This window comes from Orcinus orca, chromosome X (assembly GCF_937001465.1).
Source record: "Orcinus orca chromosome X, mOrcOrc1.1, whole genome shotgun sequence".
Lineage (NCBI taxonomy): Eukaryota > Metazoa > Chordata > Mammalia > Artiodactyla > Delphinidae > Orcinus > Orcinus orca.
The window spans coordinates 30,122,131-30,145,356 of NC_064580.1; the positions used below are offsets into that span (position 1 = coordinate 30,122,131).

Below are 23,226 nucleotides of genomic sequence, written 5' to 3' on the forward strand. Positions count from 1 at the left end.
GACTGGCAAAAGACATCAACGGAACAGAATACTAATACCCAAAAGAAGCTCAGATGTCTTTAACATTTTTAATAAATTAAAGGTGGCATTTTTTTTAAAGTGGCTTTCTCCTTTAACAGAGACTTTCACTTTCTTGCATGAATTGGTTTAGATCTTTTTCAGCACTGATACCATTCCTAAGCTTAAAGCTATAGAAGAGAATGAATATTCATTCTATGAAATGTCTGCTATGTTTGCAGAATAACTCTTTAATGATCTGAGGCCAACTTTTGGTCAGAAGTTTGAATAGATATTTGTTAATAACGATTAATCTTTTCAATCAACACATAATAATAAGCCCTATAGGCTACCTTGCTTTTTTAGAATGTTGAGACAACATGGACAAGTTACTAATTCAGGAAATGAGAAAGTTCTTATGTGCCCTAGGAGGTAAGAATGTGGTAAGCATGGGGTAGGGATGGGAGTGGGGCTGGGGCATCATCTCTACTAAAAATCTAACTGAAAAAAGGAAAGAGAAAATAAGGCTGAAAAAAATGCACACGGAATAAATGACATTATCAAATATTCTGAGATGTGTGCACTTGATTTTGCTTCATCACTACTTCATTCTGAGCCATCCAGGTCAACAACTGTCAACTAATCAATCTCTATCCTCTTTGAGCAGAGATTAAGGGCAACGGCAGTGCCTTAATGATTTCAATCTCTAGCCTTCAAAGGGATAGATTATAGGAACTGGAAGCAAATCAGTCTTTCACAGGGCAATTCAGCCCACAGTCCATGACAAAGCTTGATTAGAATGGAAAACTGTTAAGCCAGCAAAAACAAGACATAATTATGAGGGGGGAGGAAATATAAGACTGAAGAATTTTAGCGTTCATAACAAGATAAAATTAATATGTTTTTATTAGTTCTCGTGAAGCCATCCATGTAGTCATTTACAAGTCTAAAAGGGGCAAGAAGAAAAGTCATAATAGAACAGTCTTCAGCGATTTTTTGCTTTTATCTCATACGTAAAGTTGAGATAGATACAGATGTCAAGTCTAACTGTTCTTCTACGCTCGTCTCAGGGCCACTTTCAAATACAAACAAACCTGAAATCCAAGAGCTAAAAACCTGTTTGAATACTGAAGTCCTCACAATCCTAACTTTTCTAGAAATCCATTTATGGCTGAGAGTAAGTAAGGCACCCTTTATGTATTTAATTGCTCGCTAATGTTTTCACTTGCATATGCCTCCATTTTAAAACCACAGAACATGCTCGTGTATGTAGGTATCTTTAGATCCTTCCCCATCTCAACTGACTTATTTAGAACGCAACTGAATGTTAGTTTCACTTAATGATTGTAATTATTTTGATATACTCTATATGGAAAATAAATGTTTTCTATTTTAAATTGCATTCTACCTATGTGACTCTAGTGCAGAGTCAGAACATCTTTCCTGCAGTTTATAGGATGGCTTTTCTGAAATGTGTATTTGGAGGTCCAGAATTTCATCTTAATTCTAATGCAACAAATTTAGGAGATATAAGTCTTAATTCAAAATAGAAATAGTTTCAGCAGCACTTCAAATACAGAAATTGTAGCTTAAAATGATAGCCTCCAAACTTTCAAGTAAACCAATGTTTCAAACTTCAAATGCTAGATTACACAAAGCAAAATAGGTTACTTCATCTCCATATTTCTCAGAACCTACGGCATATGAATGGCTATTGCTAATATCTCAAAGTGGGATATTACCTGCAGTTTTCTCCCAAACATATTTGACCATGGAGTTTTTTCTTCCTCCCTAGAAATAACTATTAATGCTGGACTCTGTGTTTCTTACAAGGTTTAAAACACACTGAAGTAAATTTATTCTTCTCTTATAAACATATCCTGAGAACATGGAAATATTTAACTAATTAATGGTGAAACAGGCAGAAAATTAAAGCTGCTTCAAAGGAGAATTCAAGGGCCTGAACATACATAATCACGAAAAGAAAGTATACTGGAAGAAGATTGCTCAATTAGATACAGAACTGGTTAACATCTTAAAGGGCAATAAAATCATATCCTCAATGATATTTTTCTACTAGAAAAACAATGTTTTGTCTCTTTATTGGAAAAAAATCTATAAGTTCACATAACACTTCACAGAATCTGAGCCCTAATTAATAGTAAATACTAAGTTAAACAAAGATGCATTCTCATAGAAAACTAAATAACCTTTTTTCTTAATAGATCTTCATTGGAGTATAATTGCTTCACAATACTGTGTTACTTTCTGTTGCACAACAAAGCGAATCAGCCATATGCATACATATATCCCCATATCCCCTCCCTCTTGAGCCTCCCTCCCACCCTCCCTATCCCACCCCTCTAGGTTGTGGCAAAGCACTGAGCTGATCTCCCTGTGCTATGCGGCTGCTTCCCACTAGCTATCTATTTTACATTTGGTAGTGTATATATGTCAGTGCTAACAGTGCCCCAGCTCTCCCCCATCCCCCGTGTCCTCAAGTCCATTCTCTATGTCTACGTCTTTATTCCTGCCCTGCCACTAATCTTTGAGCAGGCCTTTTATTTATTTATTTTTGGCTGTGTTGGGTCTTTGCTGCTGCGTGCAGGCTTTCTCTAGTTGTGGCGAGCGGGGCTACTGTTCCTTGCTGTGCACAGGCTTCTCATTGTGGTGGCTTCTCTTTGTTGCGGAGCATGGGCTCTAGGCGCACGGGTTTCAGTAGTCGTGGCTCATGGGCTCTAGAGCACAGGCTCAGTAGTTGTGGCGCACGGGTTTAGTTGCTCCGTGGCATGTGGGATCTTCCTGGGCCAGGGATCAAAACTGTGTCCCCTGCACTGGCAGGCGAATTCTTAACCACTGCGCCACCAGGGAAGTCCTGAGCAGGTCTTTTAGACAATGCTTCAGGATGACATTAAAAGTGCATCTAGTTATCCTTTTGCCTTATTTCCAAGTTTTAGATTTTAATAAGCTTTAATGTATCATAGTTTCTCATTTAATTAATTAATAAATATTTATTGAGTACTTACTAATTGCCAGACATTGTGCTAGGGGCTGGGGGGGTGATGGTAAACAAGATAAATACCCCTCCTTCTAGAAGCTTACTGATTAATGAGTGATAAGGACACATAAACAGGAAGTTGAAAAGTAACTTGATGTATGTTAAAATACAGTGACTGTAGGGCGATGAGATGATGCATAAGAGATATTCGTTTTATCACATCAATCTTAGGGATTTTCTGAAGAAGTGACATCACCTAAAGTGAGGCAGGAGATAAATGGGCCCTAGGCTGAGCAGGTGGATTTCATCCCCTGTGGACAGATACTCCAAAATAGCAGGAGGGATGAAAAGCCAAGCCCTGCCCAGATAAGTGATAAAAGACCACATACTCCTCATTCTTGAAGTCAAGAAGACCTTCCCAACTACACACGTGCAGAAAGTCTCCTTGAAGGTCAAAAAGGGAGGAGGCGCCATCCCATAGTAGGTGATGTCAACCTACCCATAGGTCTCTTTGCTAGAATCCATCTTGACTAAGAGATGTGCGCGCACACTTGGGAGAACCCTGAGATATACCAAATACGGACTCAGAACCAGCCAAACCAAGATGACTGGCCAAAAGAGACCTAGAAGAAATGTCCCATAAAAGTGATTCAGACTACCACAAGGGCACAACTCTCTCTCTGAGCCCACCTGTGTGTCTATCCACACGTACCCTTTTTCTCCTAATAAACACTTTACTTATTTCACTACTTTCCATCTCTCTGTGGAAATTCATTTCTACACAGCTGACGGGCCAGAGCCTTGTCACTGGCCTTTGGGTCTAGTGACTAGGATTCAGCACTCTCACTGCCACAGCGTGACTTCAGTCTCTGGCCGGGAACTGAAATCCTGCTTCAAGCCACTGTAGGCCAAGGCCACCCGAGATCAAAAGGATAAACTGAAGTCAGTTGGGTAAAAAGTAGAGGTGGGAGCGTGGGGGAGAAGTGGGGTACAGGGGTCATCGAAGGGCCATTTCAGGAAGATAGAGAAGCTAGAAATAGCAATTTGTGCAGCATGCTTGGAATGTACAATGGGATGACTGAGAGACGGATGGCTATGCTGGGTGCTGTGGGAAGGGGAGCTGTAAAGAGATGGAGCAGAGGTCAATTCATGCAAAGGCTGGTAGAACATCTTACACAATTCAGATTTCATCCTTGGGGCAATGAGAATGTAAGCATTTTAGCAGGGTAGGTAAGAAGATCTGAGCTGAATTTTAGGAAAATCCTTTTTGAGAGCAGTTTGGAGAGTGGATTCAGGGAGTTTGAGGAGAGAAGCACAGCAAATAAAGAGACAGAGAATCAGGAGGCTATTGCAGTAATTCAGGGAAAGGTTGTAGTAGTCAGGGGGAAAGAGAGAATTATAAAATCCAATTAACTGAAATATCAAACTTACAAAATTTTTTTTGATAGCTCATTTTGAATGTTTCTGTAAATTGATTTGTAAATATACACACATAATATATATGTATATATAATCAATTTACAGACACAAATTATATATGATATATATATTAAATATATATTATGTATGATATTAAATATATGTATATATATAATATAAATATTCATAGTCTTTGAGGAAGAGTGCTGGTCACACTCTGTCATATCTACTGATCACAAAAGACTCTGCTCCTGTGGCAGTTTTCCAAACCACTTAAATAGTGATTATTGGTTAAAGGAAGTTCCTAAGTTAAAATAAACATATGGCCAATATATTCTTGAACTTTAAACCCTGAGTACCAAAGAACATGAAAAAACTGATACATCAGTATGATGAAGAAAAATATTGGATTAAGTCAACTAGTTATTAAATTAATCTTGAGGAAATCACAGAAGATATTTAGTGGGTAAATGATATAATCAGATAATGCATTTTAGAAAGCATCCTAGCTGTAGTGTGAAAACCTGACTCAAAGGGAAGGGAAAATTGATAATCAGTTTTAGGGCAATTGCGACAATGTGGCCAAAAACTGATGGTCGCTTAAACCAAGGCAGTATCAGAGCAGTGATGTAGAGGGAAGACTCAAGGATGATACCAAAAAACGTGAGAAACTGGATGCATGGAGCTGCCTTTCAATAAGCAAGAGATGGTGGGAGGAGCATTATTTGGATGGCAGTCGTTGAGTTTCAGCATACTGATTTTGAAGTAACTATGTGACATAAGTGGGTATAACTGATAGGCAGGGAGATATAAGTCAACAGTTGAAGAGAAAGATTTTAGCTGGAGATAAAGAGCTATGCTATGTGTCATCATTAAGAGCTGTCATTCTATAAGTTTGGATGAGATCAAGAAAAGTACGTTGACTGAGAGTTAAGGTTGCAAGTGAACATGAAAAGAAATTCACAAAGTGAGAGGAGCACTCCAAGGAAATGATGAGGGCAATGGAGACACATAGGAGGAAAACTAGAATAATAGAATATCCCAGAAGCCAAGGGAGAAGAGTTCTTCAGTAGGGGCTGATGAGCAATCAATGCTGCAGAGTGGTGTGATGTGGTAGAATGTGATATGAACCTTGGCAAAATCCATTTCAGTTGAAGGATGTGGCAGAAGCCAGATACCGGAGGTTGAGACAGCTATGCGAGGTGAGGAAGTAGGTACAGTGAATACAGAATCTTTAGAGAAGTTTAGCTTAAAGGGTGGAAAATAACAAGTTTGGTAAGAGATAAGAGCCAATAGCAGAGTGTCCTATTTGTTACTACAGGAAACACTGTACTTCAACAAACAAATTAATCTAACCCAACCCAAATGGCTAAATTTAAGAAAAAAAAAAAAAAATCAAGTGTTCCTTCAACCAGGCAGTTGCATTTTAAGCCTTTTATTTTACCAATCATTGGTGGTGGGAGTGGAGTATTTTCTTCTTCAAAAGATTGCTTTAGGGCTTCCCTGGTGGCGCAGTGGTTGAGAGTCCGCCTGCCCATGCAGGGGACACAGGTTCATGCCCCGGTCCGGGAAGATCCCACATGCCGCGGAGCCTGCTCGTCCGGAGCCCGTGCTCCGCAACGGGAGAGGCCACAATAGTGACAGGCCCGCATACCGCAAAAAAAAAAAAAAAAAAGAAAGAAAAAGAAGAAAAAAGAAATGCTTTAGCAATTGGAATTGTATTTTAGGACTTGCAGGTTGGGTATTTTACATATTCATTCAAATTAATGAATTTTTACTCACTGGGCTCTGGAGGAGTGGCTAAAAACACAGGGTTTATAGTCTGACAAATCTGGGTTCTTTCCCCAGCTCTTCTGCATACCAGCTATGTGACCTTGAACAAAATACTGAGCCTCTTACAGCCTCAGTTGCCTCATTTGTAAAGCAGGGCATTAACAATGCTTCTTTTATGGAATCACTGAGAAGAACAAGAGGTAATGAATGTATTGCTCAGTATAATGTCTCTCAACCTTTAGACTACATCAAAATTACCTGGAGGGCTCGTTACAGTACCAATCCCAGGGTTGAAATGGAGAAGAGGCAAGTCATAAAGGGTAGGATTGAGAAGGAAGTACCCAGAAAGGTTCCCAGAGGCCATCAGATGCAATGTAAACATATGTGAGACACATGCTCAGATATTAGAGTCATCATTACATCAGATGTAATGGGAGTGTATTTGATTCTTTATCTCTTAGATAGAGAGAGAGATATTAAAGGCACTGAAGTAGTTTGGTTAACAACCCTAAATTCCCTCAGTTTTTAGTAAAGATTAGTTATAGATTTGAAGACACTATGAGTGTACTGTTTAGTAGGCAATGTGGTCGGGGAAGAGTTACTATCAGAGGAATAGCAGCAGGAAAGACCTTGATACCAGAGATGGAGTCCCCAATGGGGAGAGCCCCACACAGCTCTCTACAACCTCCCTATGGTGGGTGAGGCCTTGGAAACTGAGCTGGGGGTACATTTTCTTGGCAGAAGCCTTGAGAAGACCTAATTCCTCCCAAGGAATGATGGCATTCACGCATTCTTAGACAGGGCTAGTCCCAAGGAAAATGAAGTGGAGGTGTTTGTTTTACAACTTCCCACTCCCACATTCACATCTTTGCCACATTTTGTGGCTCCTTCTCTCTGTGGCCTTATATTGGGCTGGCCAAAAAGTCTGGTCATTCCTCTGAAATTGGCAAGGAAAAAAAAAAAAAAAACCCAAACCACCCCTGAGATTCATAATTTAGTTGGTTTGCAGTAAAGCCCGAGAATTTACATTTCTAACAAGTTTCCAGGTGATGTTGCTGGTCTGAATCATGCTTTGAGACCCACAGCTTTAGCACACTGACAATGACATAATAAAAACCTCAAGGTACATATTAGGTTTTCTTTGATGGGAAGAGCCTCAGGCTGTTCATAGCAAATGGTCCCCTAGATCCCTAAGCACAGAAAATCCTGCACTCCTCTCATCAAAGTCAGCTGCATTCTTCCCTCAACAACCGTTCCTTCTTTCTTCTATCAGTACAGCATCCCCACTCCTCCAACTCCCTGCTGGGTGACCTGTCCTCTGCACTTTGATTTCTTTCATCCATTGATTCATTCATTCATTTACTTCTTAAATTCTGCTACAGTATTCACTTATACATTACAACTTTTTTTCTAGCATATTTGCTCTGATTTTAATTAGTAGTTAAGGAGATTTTATACCAAGATATCTCTTTTACAGCATCCTGAAATGGACCTCTTTATCATTTCTAGATCCTATTATGGAGTTCTGACAATGAGTGCTTCTGAATCATGCCCTCTATTGTTGTGGGTATTATTGTACTGACAAGATCTCTTCTTTGTCTCTGTTATAATAAAGCAAGCTCAGGGCCCATGGAGCTCATAAAGCATCCGGTGAAAGCTGAGAGCAACAGCAGTTAGTGGCATATGTGTAAGCACATATTGATCCAATTAGACAATTTTTTTCACAGCTCAGTGACATTTCTCACAACAGCATTCTGAGAAATTCCATACATATATAAGTCTTAAGAGATTTTATTCAGATTGAACAGATGCCAAATGATATTGTTTAGAAATTTCTTAAAAATGCAAAATTATATTATCATTTTAAAATACATAAAATGGCTCCTCTCTCTTTTTTTTTTTTTCTTCAGTGCTGGCCAGTCTTTTTTAGAAAGACTTGGTCAAAGCCTCATCCACAGATAGGTGGTAGAAATTAGGTTAGATACCTGTGTATAAGGTACTGATTAAAAGCCTGGTTCTGTTTTAAAGCTTGAGCTAAATACCAAATAATATTATTATTATTATTATTATTATTATTGCAGGGGCTTGGGTTAGGGAAAGGGAGGGATAGAAAGAAAAACGAGCTGTATTTTCTATCACTAGAAGCATTTTAGTAGAGGCTGAATGTGCACTTGGTAGGAATATTGTATGGAGTTTCAATGCATGCTTAGAAAACTAGGTGAAAGAAAAATTCTGCACATTTCCACAGAAAAGTAAGAAGGGGATAAAGCCCTGAACACTGGCAGCACTCCATACGCCTTCCTCAAGTTCTTTCCCAGTTAATAATATGTTCCCACCGGCCCCTCTGGATGAACCCTCTCTTCTAACCGCTACCATTACAGATAACTTGGGCCAGTTATCCAACTTCATATAAACGGAATCATGCAGTAAATATTCTTTATCTCTGTTCAACATTATGTTTATGAAATTCATTCAAATTCTTGCAAGTAGCAGTTTTTTATTGGATCGCATGAATATACTGCATTTTATTTATCTATTTTAATTCTGAGAGACTTTTAAGCTGTTCCAGGTTTTGCTATTAGGCAAAATGCTGCTGGTAACAATCTTGTACATGTTAATCTGGTGGACATATGCACTAATTTCTCTTGGATGTATACATACAAGACGAATGGCTAGACCACTGGGAAGGCATACATTTAGCTTTGGTAGATATTACCAAACATATTAATTTACACTTGAACCAGTAATATGTGGAACTTTCAAATGATCCACCCGTTCTTCCTAACATGTGGTACTGCCGTCGTCTTATATTTTATCCATTCTGATGGGTTTATAGTAGTATTTCATTAATTTTTATTGCATTTCCTAAATTACTAATGAAGTTAGGCAACTATTCATATGCTTTTAGGCCATTTGAATGCCCTCTCTCATGAAGTACCTGTTCCTGTATTCTGTCCATTGATATGTCGGAGTTTATTATTTATTAAGGATACGAGTTCTTTTTCAGATGTAAGTGTTGTGAATATTTTTCTCCCAGTTTGTGGCTTTCTTTTTCACTGTTATTTGGTGGATTTTAATGGACAGAGTTATTAATTTTAATGAAGTTCAATTTATCAGTGTTTTATTTTGTAATTAATGCTTGTTGGGTCTTATTTATGAAATCTTTTGCTTTGACTAGATCTTGCCCATGGATGATTTTACTTATGCCTGGATACTGCCCACCAGATCTAACCATTTAGACACCAATGGTCACAGCCATGTCCTAGTTGACTATATTTGCTTAATCACCATCGGCAGAGACTACTGATTGCACACAATTCTTTTACTCCATATTTAGAGGCTCTCATATTATTGAGACTGTAAACTTTCTCAACTAAAACAGTAATTTAATAATTTAATTATAATTATTATAATTATATATATATATATATATATATCACTTGACAAAATCAGTACTTTGGTGACATAAGTTTAGGAAAAATTGGGTTAAACCAAGTAAAATAAGATTTTGTTTCTTACTACAGAAATTTTTAAGGCTTTAGTTTTGACTTTCCAAAGAAGGAAACAAAATTGTCATATTCTAACAAATGTTTTCCATTCAGCATCTTAAGAGATCAATGTTCTTTAAAATACACTTTTGGAAATTCTGGCCTAGTCTCATCCATTATACGTTATACATTTAATGATGTTGGCTATAAATACTGAAACTTGCTATCAAGGCAGAAATCGAAAAACATATTTGCTCTTTTGTGTTACTCTTTTAAATTCAAGACAAAATTAGGAAAAAAAAAACCTGTTACACTGAAAGCTATTTTGCTTGGAATACTTACAAAGATATATAAGCGCTCATTAGAAACTCACATGGCATTACATTTGAAAGTGGATGTGTTGTTTTGCTTTTTATACACGGATCATAGTATGTAGATTTTAAGTTGGTGTAAAATGAACCTTTTAACATTCAAAGTGAAGAGCTTTGGGGAAGGCTGCCTCAATGTGTTATACTACATGAGTAACCTGTGGTATGCTTCGGAATTAATAGAAGATGGGAGGGATACTGCAGGTATATTCAGTTGACCAACCTATGTTGAGTAATTGATATTCTGATATTCTCGCAGATGCCTTAATCTAGGTGCTGTTTTTGCAATGGTTAGGAGAGAGAGAAGGTACCAAGATTCAGTGAACACAGTAGAGGACTATATAAGCAAAAATCGTCCCAGGATGCAGTTTTACACCTGCCCACTACAAATCAAAGGTGGCTGGCACTAGTTTGTCCCCAGGAATCTTTCCAAGGTTAGATAGTAGATGTAAATCCACTCCTGTGTGACTTCCAGAAGTTTCTATGAAAACCTTTAAAATGGGGACACATTTGCTCATGGCTAAGGGTCAGCCAAATCGTGGGCAAAATTTCAGTTACAGCTCTAGAGCTGTAACTCTAGAATTGTAACTTTAGAGTCCCATGGATCTCTTAACTTAAAAATCTTATTTTCCTGACATCTTTGTTGTTGTCATTGTTGTTGTTGTTGTTGTTGTTGTGGCCGCGCCGTGCAGCTTGCGGGATCTTAGCTCCCCCACCAGGGACTGAACCCGTGCCCTCGGCAGTGAAAGAGTGGAGTCCTAACCACTGGACTGCCAGGGAATTCCCCTGACATCTTTAATACAAATTTCCCTATTCATTTGGCAAAGCTTAGTCAATATTGGTATATAACAAAAACTATACACTATACTTGAATGTGTCTCTTCTCCATATAAAGATCCAGCTTTAGATAGTAACAATTCACATGGATCTCTTAAACACTTAGAGAAGACAATATACATTATTAAGGGATTGATTATAGGCTGTCTGAATTGATAGTAACAAAATATGCACTTTCAGTATTAACTAAAGGCTTCTTCTCAGCAGAAGTTGATTATATTCCAAAAGTGGAAAAATCCTTCCTTTAATAAGAGCAAATTAAAATGCAGGGACTCTAGTTTTGGAAGTCTGTTTTTCCTAATTATCTTTGCCCATAGGGTTCAAACGGAAGAATGAAAGAAATTGACTTGATATTAAGTAATCTTTGAATTCTTGATCTGGCTACTATTGTTGAATGTTTCTATTTATTGAGGATCACTTTGTGCATTCAGCTCTCATCTACGCATAGGTATACAGCAATTGCATAGACAATTTTTGTTTCTTACTAGAATCCAAGGAGTCTATTCTACAATTTTCATAAAAGTAGCAACTTTATTCAATTTACATTAGACCTTATAATACTACATACAAAGTTTTAATGTGCCAATGTACTTGCAATCATCAATAAACATATGACATATCTTCACTAAAGAGCAGACTGGAAATCATGGCATCATTCTACCCTCTGCGCCATGTGACTTTAGTTTTGGAACTCTTATTTGAAACAAAGTTTACATATGAACATAAGGGAACACTGCACATCAAGTTCTTCTAACCTTTTATCTAGGTTCCTACTTAATAGTATAACTATATTTAAGTTGTTTCACTTATGGTTAACTATAGAGCATGTGCATTAGTAAAATTGTAATTAACACTGGCCTTCAAATAATTTGAGTTTTCAATAATTATTAGTACTTTATTTTTGGAAAAGGAATCAAATTATAATAAAGCTAACAATACAGAAATAAACAAAATCTAGTTTGCTTACCGGAGATTCTGCCAAACCTTTTTGTCTATGATATTCTCCAGTAATCATTGACATTTGAAAAAAATTATAAGAGGAAGTAGAAAATGACTAAGTACCTAATGTCACCATGGCAATAAACCATATATACATTGTAGAATAATTTTCAACACGACCTGAAGCAAACCTAAAGAGGTAAGTAGGAAATTTTACTAAATCCCTGAAAATGTGAACTCATGGGGGCAGAAAACAAGAGAACTGATATTTATAACTCTTCCTAGAAAGGGGGCCAGGATTAGTTTATGAAGAATCTAACACTAGAGGAGTGGGTTTTAGGAAAGGACCACATCGGGGTTTCCCTGGTTTTTGCCCCAGCTGATGTGAAGAATATATTTCCATAGAATAAATCAAAAGCATTACCAAGATCCCTATTCTAAACTGCTGATAGTTACAGTAGATCCCCAGACCCCTCAGAGCCAATTCTTTGCCGCTAATACATATTAGAATCACCTGAAGAGTTTCAAAATTTCACCTACGGCCAGGTCCTACTCCAGAACAACTGAATCAGGATCTCCATGCTGGGGCATCAGGCATACAGATGAAAATTAAAGCCCTAGATGACCTGATACAATTTGTTCCTTCTACCTTTCTAAACCCATATGGAAAAACAGATTCTACATTTTCTATTTTTTTCTATGTGTGCATTTTAATTGAAGAATATCACCATGATAGAGTGTAAGAGTAAGTAAGCAACTCCTTGCTTCACGGGGAGTATTGAGGAAATGCAGAATTAATTTACAGATATATCTCAGACCCTTCTTGACAGGACACATTTAGTGAGAGTTTATTGGGGGAAAAAATCCTGCCAATTTTGTCAAAGCATAGTGGTGATTTCCTGATGTAATAATAATCCATTCATTATTCATACAATGTCTCCTGTATAATGATTTTACTACGTCTTTTATGCACAGAATGGACTATTTGCTAATAACGTACAAACTAAGGGCACTCACCCTATAGCAAAGATGTCACCCCCTCTAATGGTAAAAAGAGATACATGTTCATTTATCATCACAAATTTCTAAGAGGAAAAAAAAATGCACGAAGACTAAGTCACACAATGAAATGCTTTCCTTGTCACTCCTTCTCTCTCTTTTATCTAAGTAATTCTTCATACATAGTGATATTATTAGACTTTTAATTAACTTTGTTAAACTATAGATTGTCAACTGCTCAGTCAAATCATACTCAATATATATGACTGAAATACATATGTAAATAGATGTAAATAGCTGTAAACAGAATTGTATCAATACTAAACAATGTTCATTATTTAGTTCATTTATTTCAAATATATTGAATTGTTAACCACTATGCTAAGCAGTAGGAATTGAAAGTCTAAGTAAAGGCCTCCACTGCCCAGGAGCTCACAGCTTGTTGAAAAACACAGGTTTGTTATGGACTAAATATTTGTGTGCCCCCCCAAATTCTTACGTTGAAGTCCTAACCCTCAATATGATGCTATTAGGAGGTGGGGCCTTTGAGGGGTAATTAGGGTTAGATGAGGTCATGAGGGTAGAACCCCAATAATGGGATTAGTATCCTTATAAAAAGAAGAGATAAAGTGCTGGCTTTCTCTCACTCTCTTGCTCTCTCTCTGCCATGTAAAGACACAGAGAGGAGATAGCCACCTACAAGCCAGGAAAAGAATTCTCTCCAGGAGTCAAATCTGCCAGCTCCTTGATCTTGGAATTCCTAGCCTCCAGGACTATGAGAAATAAATGTCTGTTGTTTAAGCCACCTGTTCTATGGTGTTTTGTTATGACAGCCCAAGCTGACTAAGATAGGCTTTTAGACAAATAATTGCATTACAGTAGGGAAAGTGCTAAGATGCAGCAGAGGCAGCAATGATTATTTATCTTGCTGTATTAGGCTTGGTGGTCAAAGAAGGTTTGGCAAAAGAGGTGGCAGGGCAAGTTGGAATCTACCTACACTAGACAACCTCCACCAACAGTTCGAATCAAAATATAATTATTACTTTGTGTATATACCACTTAAAAAAAATTATTAAAGCTAATCATAACAGAGCATAATCCTATAAAAATTTCAAATTTATTTAGAAGTGATGCTTTATGGTCAAAGATGGTTAGACATGACCATAAACATTTGCTCTTATAGTACACAGAACTTTCAAATGTTGATATAGAATGAAAACATAGTTATCTCATAAAATAAGAATTACTTATTATTGGTATAGTTTTTCACCTTCAAATATGGATTTGACAAGATAGGAAAAACTATCAATTTGATTCATTAAGGGAAAATTAAGTGTAATTTATGGCAATTGATGTATATTTATTAACATACGAGGCACTTGAGGAGCTAGAAAGTTTTGTTTTTTTTTTTTGCATCATTTAGGACATTAGGATGGAAATATGAAATGTACGTGCTGCCCACTGGCAACAGAGATTATGAGCTGCACTCACAATTGGCTTTTCATTGCATAAAGAAAGCCAGTTATATGCTTGGGGTTCCTATGCCAATAGGCTTACAACAAATGCTAGAAGCCCATTTTTTATAATGTTATTTTTTGGGAAGCATTTTAGTTATGTTTTCTCTGGTTATATAAAGGGTCAGGGATGTTTAAGTGAAAGAGGTAGCCATCCTCATCTTGAAATCTGATGCGTGCTATATAGCAATGCCTACATACTACTGAGCAATGGTAATGCTAACTAACCCCTTATACCTGGCCTGACATTCTTTACAGTCACAACTCTGTGTTAAACAATACATTTGCCCCAAACATCAAAATGAAGTGCAAATGGGCAGTGCTAGATGGGTGAGCAGAAGCATTTCTCACTCTTACCTAAGAGTATGTCAACATGATTTCATGAATTGGAGCAAGTAAATTTTACTTTATATGGACCTATATAGCCAAAGGAATTTTAAAAACCAGCTTAAATTAAGTTTCAGAGTGTTGGATGCAGGCAGGGACAGATAGGATAATCTTAGGATGCTGGAGCAGAATGGCATAGGATAACAACAATACCAGCAATGTAGTGAAGGCCTCAGCTCCTGGAGCTTCATATGGCCCCCAGGAAACAAGCAGCACACTAAAAGAGCTAGAGAGGATGGATTATTGTATTTAAACCATCACTGTGCCTTAAATTGTCCCAGGGTGTGTGTATCGGCATTTTGCATGCAAAGCATCCATGAGGATGCATACATCTGCCTTTATAGTTTGGGGTTAAGTGTAGGCTGGTCCAGGTTGTACTGTAATTACTGCCCATGATTGTGTTGGAGATATCCTTGGTTTTATCCTAATGGGAGCAATTCAGGCATGGGTACCTAGAGAGTGAAATGTAAAACAATGAATCCTGCCTGCTACAACCAGAAGGAAGATTGATAATACAACACATGAAAAAAGTATAGGGTAAAATGTTTTTGAACAAGTGTAGACATTACTTTCAGGGATATCTTAGACTAACAGCTATTCATAGGCCAACAAAATCCCATAAGGACCTTTGTCATCCTTAAACTACTTTCAGAGAGAGAGAATATGTGTTGAGCAGAGACACGAAATACAATGAAAGAAGCAATTCTTGGTCAATATGTGTCCGCAGTGAGACACCATTGTCTCTCTCACTGCGTGTATAGATAACAAGCATACCTACTTGGTACTACAAAAGCTATACAAGTGCACAGTTCTGTAGAGTAGTTAATTCTGAATATTACTAACAAGAAACCTGGAAACAGGGTTATTGAAAACTCTGTATCTATTATCTGAACTCTGAAACTTTAGACACAGAGACTGGATTCTCTGAATGACTATAAAAGCCTTGATAGAAATAAATGACTATTCTGATATTCATCAGAATGGGATATGAAAGAGGATAAACTGGTGACAAAGATTCAGGGCAAAGAAAGATGAAGAGGTTCCAAAGACAATTAATATAGAGGTGGCTTCTTGAGAATATGACTAAGGAAACTCTGTTTATGTTTTTTTTTTTTTTTTCCGAGGAACGATTGGAGAGTAAGCTCAGCACTAATAGGAATATGATGGCAATTCTTTAGTGAGCTGAACTATTAACGGTTCATGCCATCATACTGATCCAATCATTATTATAAACTCTTGTAATTTTTAGCTGTTTTCATGTAAGATATTGAATAAAACAACAACCAATAAAAATAGCCACTGACTGAAATTACTTAAGTTATTGTTAAAGGAATGATATTTCAACAGATACATTCAACTACAATTGCAATAAAGGATCCCAAACCCAGACTGGGAATAAAGAGGAGTTCTCACAGTGGTGTCTCTCAAAGAAAGACCCAAGGAATACATGACTTTAAATAAGGACCTATCAAAAGAGAATGCTTCGGAACAGGGGCCTGGAATATGCATTTTAAATGAGCATTCTAGGGGATTCTTTTGTATTCTAGAGTTTAAGAAGGACTGTCTAGTAGATGGCAAGGCCAAGGTACTGATGAACTGATCTCGGGCAGAGTAAAATCACAGCTGCAGTAGTTTTTATAAGTTCTCCAAGTGATTCTAATGAACATCCAGGAATAAGAACACCTGTGCTTCGGAAGCTACAACTGAGGCGATGTTGCACTCCGCTGAGGAAGTATTGTACAGAACTTTTTTAAACAGGTAAGAACTATATATCTAACAAAATCCTATTTCATTTCACTTGCAAATTCAGGAAAAAAAACATGATGTAATTCAAGATGATCTTCACCCCAGGATGTGGGAGCAACTTAACAGTATGTGTGTTTCTACACAGCTTTTATATTAGGAGTCAGGTCATTATCCCCACGATCGGCGTTGTCGATAGGACTTCAGACATGTAGGCTGGAAATCGGACTGTGTGATCCAAACAAGAAAAAAGAATAGGAAGGAGCAGAGAAAATAATCAAATAAGGTGCACTTAGGTATGGCAGGTGAATAATTCTTTTTTGCATGTTTAAGGAGTTTTGAGGCTACTGGCAAGGTTAGGCTAAGTATCTTCTTTTTTTGATGATGCTTTTTTCCTTTATGGGTGGATTACAAGTGTATAACTGAACCTTGCCTTATTAAACCTCCATTTCCTTTCTAACTATGTGAATGTATAGCATATATACAAAGTTTTATACCTATTACTTTAAACCAGTAACATTTTGTTTTAGTCAGTAATAATCCTCTTAGAGTTTAGGGTATCTGGGCAATCTCTGTTTATAGGTGTTTACAAAGTAATATTATTTTATGTAAATTAATGACAATGCTAACTGCTTTATACATTGATTGGAAAAGCAAGACATTTGCAATTGACTCAATACTATTAACCAATCTCTGTAGCTTCCAGTTTCTCATCAGTCCTTCAAAGAGGTCATCTGGACGTAGCATTTTGTTCCCCTTACTGCTCTTCTAGTCTCAATGTCTACATTAAAGAATGCTAAGAGGGGTAATTTGCAGGTTAGGCTCAAGAAGACTGTTTTCCCAGGGATGTTCACATTGATTTTAGTGTCTTTTAAATATATTGATTGTGCAATAAAATGACAGATTCTGCTAATTTATGTTTATCTCATGCCATTCATTTGATTTTTGAACCAGAGTCAATGTATACAACAAGAACATACTTTTCTTGTTTCCTAAATTCCTTCAAGCAAAACATAATTCTATAATGACCAATTATAGCCTAACACCCGCTGTTATGAAGAGGACCTTGTTAACATCAATCTAAACTGAAGAACAACAGCCTTCCTCAATTTGGGGGAAAAATGAGCAGCAAACGGTTCATTTCTTAGCAGGAAAACTCACAGGCAGTTTATCCCAAGGTAGCCCATGGAATTAGAATTTAATAGAATTAGATATTTCACCATCATTTGAGAAAAGTTTTGCTCTGGGCTAAGTATTTATGGTTAAGGATTCCAAGAAAAACGCTAAAATTCCTGGGTCCCTTGCAACCAATATTTACTTAAATCCACCCATGAAAGTCCATCTCTACTATAATATTATCTCTTGCTATTTTACTTATGACACAAAAACTCTGCTCAAGCAGAAAGGTAAACAAATTGAATAGAAGCATCATTTGAGCTCAAGCCATATCAACAATTTTGTGGATCTACATTGCCAGGAAATCTTGCTTTAAATTATGCAAGGATAATTATATCAACAGAATGGGGAAAAAAAATCTTGGTGTAATGTTAAAAAGGCGGGGGAAGGGATAGGTTGCTGGAAAAGCACTGCTAGCAAATTGTCTAGAAAGGATAATGAAGCCATTTTATCATGTTAAAATCCCTTCTAAACACTGAAATAAAAGATCATTTATTTATAAACATTTAAGTATATTTTCCTGTGTAGTTACATGTACATATAATTTCTGTGTGTGTGTGTGTTTGTGCATACACAGACACATATATATAGACACACACACACCTGAACCTCAACTTGTACATATTAGGAGTACAACAAAATATTGTCAGGGAAGCCTTCCACCCTGGCATCCCTGACATTATGACTGCCAGTTCTTGCTGCATCAACAGAAGAGTTTTATGTAAACAAAAGCTATGGGTGCAATTCCTAGGTTCATGCTTAGTAGAGAATAGATATTATAATAAAATTATCAATAATTATTGAGTTACTATAAAACTTCCTTATAAATGAATATGTTTATTCATTTGATTTTACATAAAGAATGTACAAGGTTAAAGAAAAACTAAAAGGAGAATACTACTTTATTTTTGTATAATTGGAAAATGCAGTTCCTGCTTCCTGGCTTTCAGATCTATCTGTCTATATCTATAGCCATAAGTTTTACTTTCTTGATAGAGAACTAGCCAAGCATCTTTTGTCAAGCTGAGGAGAAAAAAAACATGATTACTTAAATCTAAGGTGGGGAACATAGACACGGGAATGAAAAAGCAAAAGCAAAAGCCACGATGATGGAAGGGCCCCTCACCCTGAAAGAACAGACAGGTGAATGAGAAACATGTGGCTAAAGTGGGTCTATTAGAAGCAAAGCATTCCTCTGAAAATATTGCAAAGATTTGTATGTCTATTGTGCTCTTCCTACAAACTCACTGCTCTCTATTACACAAAGAAGGAGCACAGGGAAAAGAACACTAGACCTGAAGTTAGACTATCTGGGTTTGAGTGCGACTTTATCATTTACTAATTATGTGATCCTGAATAGGTTAAACTTTGTGTCAGTTTCCTTGACTAGAAAATGGACAGACATATATCCAGGGCTAATGGGAGATTCAAATCTAGCAGTGTATAGGAGAGAGCCTGTAACACCGTAAGACATTTTACCTTTATAAAGTACTATACTTGTCACCCACATGCTGTTATTACTACATCATGGCAAATAAACTCAAGAGTTGTGAGACTTTGGTTGAGTTTAAGGAAGAATGTATTCATCTGAAGCACAATCTTTATTGTGTGAGCCTCTTCATATTATCTTACTTCAATTATGACGCTTTAATCTTAGACTCTAATTATATATCCAGTTTTACTTACTCCATTAAGTGAATTTAAAAAGAAGTCACATTAAATACAGGCCCTTTAAATTTTTTATGACATAACCAGTTGCCACAGACATACTCTTTGCATCTTAGCCTGGTATAGTCAAACTCAATTAACTATTCCGACTGGCAAAGCATCTTTTACATATTTCATAAAGATTCTAAGTGAAAAGGTTGTACTTACCTTTCAATTTAGTTACACATCTTTCAAAAATAGCTAATAGATTGAAGCAAAGCCACAGTTGCAATCACAGATTGTATTCAGTGCAATTTAGCAGACAAAAATGGAGCCAGCTAGATTTAAAAATGTGTTCATAGTGGTTTTTCAATGCAGCAAAATCAACTGGATGGAACACTGAACACAAAGCCCAAAGGCATGTATTGGTCAAAAAAAAAAAAAAATACAGGCACAGATTATTACGTGGGGATTTCATCTAATTTCTGTGTTTTTCACTTAGAGATGTGCAAGTGAAATTCCTGAGAGACATGGAATGTTTATTGGGTATTTCAGAGCGTCAGAATCTTCTCTAAATAACTTCTGAATCACCTGGAAATGTGCCATTGATGTGGTTAATGGTGGATGGAATCTAGCTATGGAACAAACTAAAAGGTCATAAGGACACCAAGGGTGAAGTTTCAGTGAGATAGCCAGCCAGGCCGTGGAGCAGCTCTTGTGAGCATTTGATCCGTGGGGACTGGCATATGGTGAAATGATGCCTTCCCTACACTCAGGTAAAAATGATTTGACCAAGGTGACATGCTAGCTTATATGTTATACAACATTTATTATTGCAGTGATTTAAAAAAATTGGGCAGCATAATTTCTATCACGCCATGATGTCTTCAGCCCCAGGTTTTACTTATTATTTGGACCTCAGTACTTACTAAAGTAAACTACACATGGTCCCCGATTTACAATGATTTTTCAAATTTACAATAGTGCAAAAGCGATACGCGTTCAGTAGAAATCATGTTCTGAATTTTAAACTTTTCCCAAGCTAGCAATACGTGGTACTGTAGTATGATGCGCTCTTGTGACGCTGGGCAGCGGCAGCGAGCTGAGCCGAAGTTCCCACCCAGCTACGGGATCACGAGGGTAAACTATTGATACACTTAGTATCATTCTGCACCCATACAACCATTCTGTTTTTTACTTTCAGTACAGTACTCAATAAATTCCATGATATATTCAACACTATCTCATAAGATAGGGTTTGTGTTAGATGATTTTGCCCAACTGTGGGTTAATGTAAGTGTTCTGAGCACATATAAGGTAGGCTAAACCATGGTGGTCAGTAGGTTAGGTGTATCAAATGCATTTTCCACTTATGATATTTTCAACTTATTATGGGTTTATTGGGATGTAACTCCACTGTTAGCCAAGGAATATCTGTACTTTTTAATTATCTGTATACTAATTAGTTTGCCACTTTACATTCTGGAATTTACATGGCCAGAAAAAGTCAGAGCAAAGGGTGTTAAATTCAGAAATTTCTTTTTAATATCATTTTATAAGTTTGAACTGATATACAAAACACTTCACTTTCAATGTCAGAGACATTACAAAATCCTCTAACTATATATCCTGAATTAAAAGTAGTAACGCTTCCTGTCAGTATGCCAACTGTTCATTTTTGGTTGATGGTGATTTAATGTCACAGATCTAAGTAAGACTATGGTAAGAAATCCTGAGAGGATGGGTTTAATTATAAAAGTATTCAGTGTATAACAAACACACACTAACCACTATTAATAATAATAGTTACTCATCATGTAGCATACCTGAAACTAATGTAATATTGTATGTCAACTATATTTCAATTAAAAAAATAGTTACCATTTACAGAGTGCTTACTATAAATCACAATGTAACTAGGTTAGAGACTTAAGATACATTTTCTCTAACACTTACAATTATACTAAAAATTAGGCATTACTTCCTCCATTTTACACACAGGGAAAGCAAGTCACAGAAATGTTAAATAACTTGATCAAGTTCAACTGCTAATAACTTTGGAGACAGGTTTCAAACCTCACTTTGGCATGCCAAACCTCTATGCCAAGCCCTTAGTTACATATTGTACATCAAAGGCTAACAATTAATGTTAAAAAGTATAATCACTAAAGTATTTTTCTTATTTAGTATTAAACAAATACATTATTTTTCAAAATCATCTATTATAAATTTTTTACTTTTTAATCATGTTTTCCAAATGGTATTTACGTCCTTTTACTTAGTGGTTCTTAATATCTTGGGGGATTTTACATGCTTTGGCATTGATGAAAACTATAAACTCTCACTTTAGGGAAATAAATACATGTACGTATATACGTATATCCAACATTTTGTGTGCAATTTCAAGGGATGCAAGAATCCTAAGATAAACTAGAACTTTACCGTGACCAGCCATCCTGGTTTGCCTGGGACTAAGTGGTTCCCAGGTCGTGGGACTATCAATTTTAAAACAGAGAAATTTCTGGACAAACCAGGACATGTTGGTCATTCTAAACTGTAACATTTATATGACACTTTAATAAATACTTTTTACTAGAAGCTAAGGCATGACGTTTTGTATGAACTCTAAATGAGGATGTGGGGCTGGGCAAGCAAATGAATACTTTAGTAGTTCAAAACCTTTTATGTTTTATTTTAGCATGAGCAATGAGCTTTCGGTGACCCATTCTAATGGAGTACAAGTAGAGGGGCTGAGTTAAATCTCCTCAGTTGTATGAAGCTATTTTATTGTAGCTCAGATGTTTCAGGAAAGGAAAGCTTTATTATTTTATGTTTCATTAAGCTAGGATAGACTTTGCATAATTATCTAAAAATGTTTTAGGCACATATGTGCTATCTGATGTTTTAAGTGAATATATCAAGTTTGATATATTCAAGTTTGAAAGACTTGTTTGGTGAAAAATAGAGTATGGCATAAAAAGAATCACAACTTGATAAACTGACCATTTTCTCATAGAAAGGAATTAATACTTAATCACTTATATATTAAATTAGTGATTCAATTTCTAAAGCTCTTACAAAGGTTTAAATTCAGTATTTCATGATTATTATTTTCTACTTACAACTTTACTCTTAGCACAGTGCTAAGTGCCATGAGTATTAATTATCATTCAATCCTCACACTATACTTGTTTCTAAAAAGACAAGCTTCAGTAGCTGTTCTCTATAAAATATGGTGCCTTCTAGATAGACACCAGAACATTTTTATAAGTCACAACCTCACATTTTCTAGTTATACTAAAACAACTCAGTGTCTGTGCTATGACTTAAGAATTCAGAACAATCTCATTTTATAAATCCATAACATGAGAAATTGGCTAGAGACCATCCAATCAGATTTCCCTTTCCTTTCAAATCAGATTTCCCTTATCTTCTGTCCTTCCTCAGATGGTTAAGCTCAAAGACAAAGCATAGTTATTTTACCAAGAGGCTGTCAGATGCTGTTATATTCAGAGACTTTCACTATCTCTCATCACTCACCACTCAAACAATCCCAGGATAAGATTCTCCGGAGGCATGTAATTTGCATAGAGACAAAACCCATAAAACCCAGTCATTGTTATGCAAGGGTTAAATTAGAAAACAATAGGTGTTGCTACTCTACAGCAATACATACTAGCACTGCTAGAATTTAGTGATGATTTTATGCCAGGATGTGAAAACAGAAAAAAACAAAAAACAAAAAACCAAAGTAAAAAAAAATTTCAATTAACTAGCACAGGAAAAAATCTCAGATGTGTATCATATGTCTTCTGATTTAACTAAAGTATTTGATAACATTCAAAACCCAGAACTTAGTAGGCAAGGCCTGCAGCCTAGATATAAACAAGGACATAGCTGAATTTATTAAATCAACAAATTTGCATTAGGAAAATATTTCC

The 23,226-nt window shown here is 36.5% G+C and overlaps 1 protein-coding gene across 1 annotated transcript in view; it reads right to left on the reverse strand.

The window, feature by feature from the left end:
- Positions 1-23,226, reverse strand: part of DMD (dystrophin) — a 2,251,544-nt gene that overhangs the window by 1,997,818 nt on the left and 230,500 nt on the right. The gene's annotated exons all lie outside the window — the stretch shown is intronic.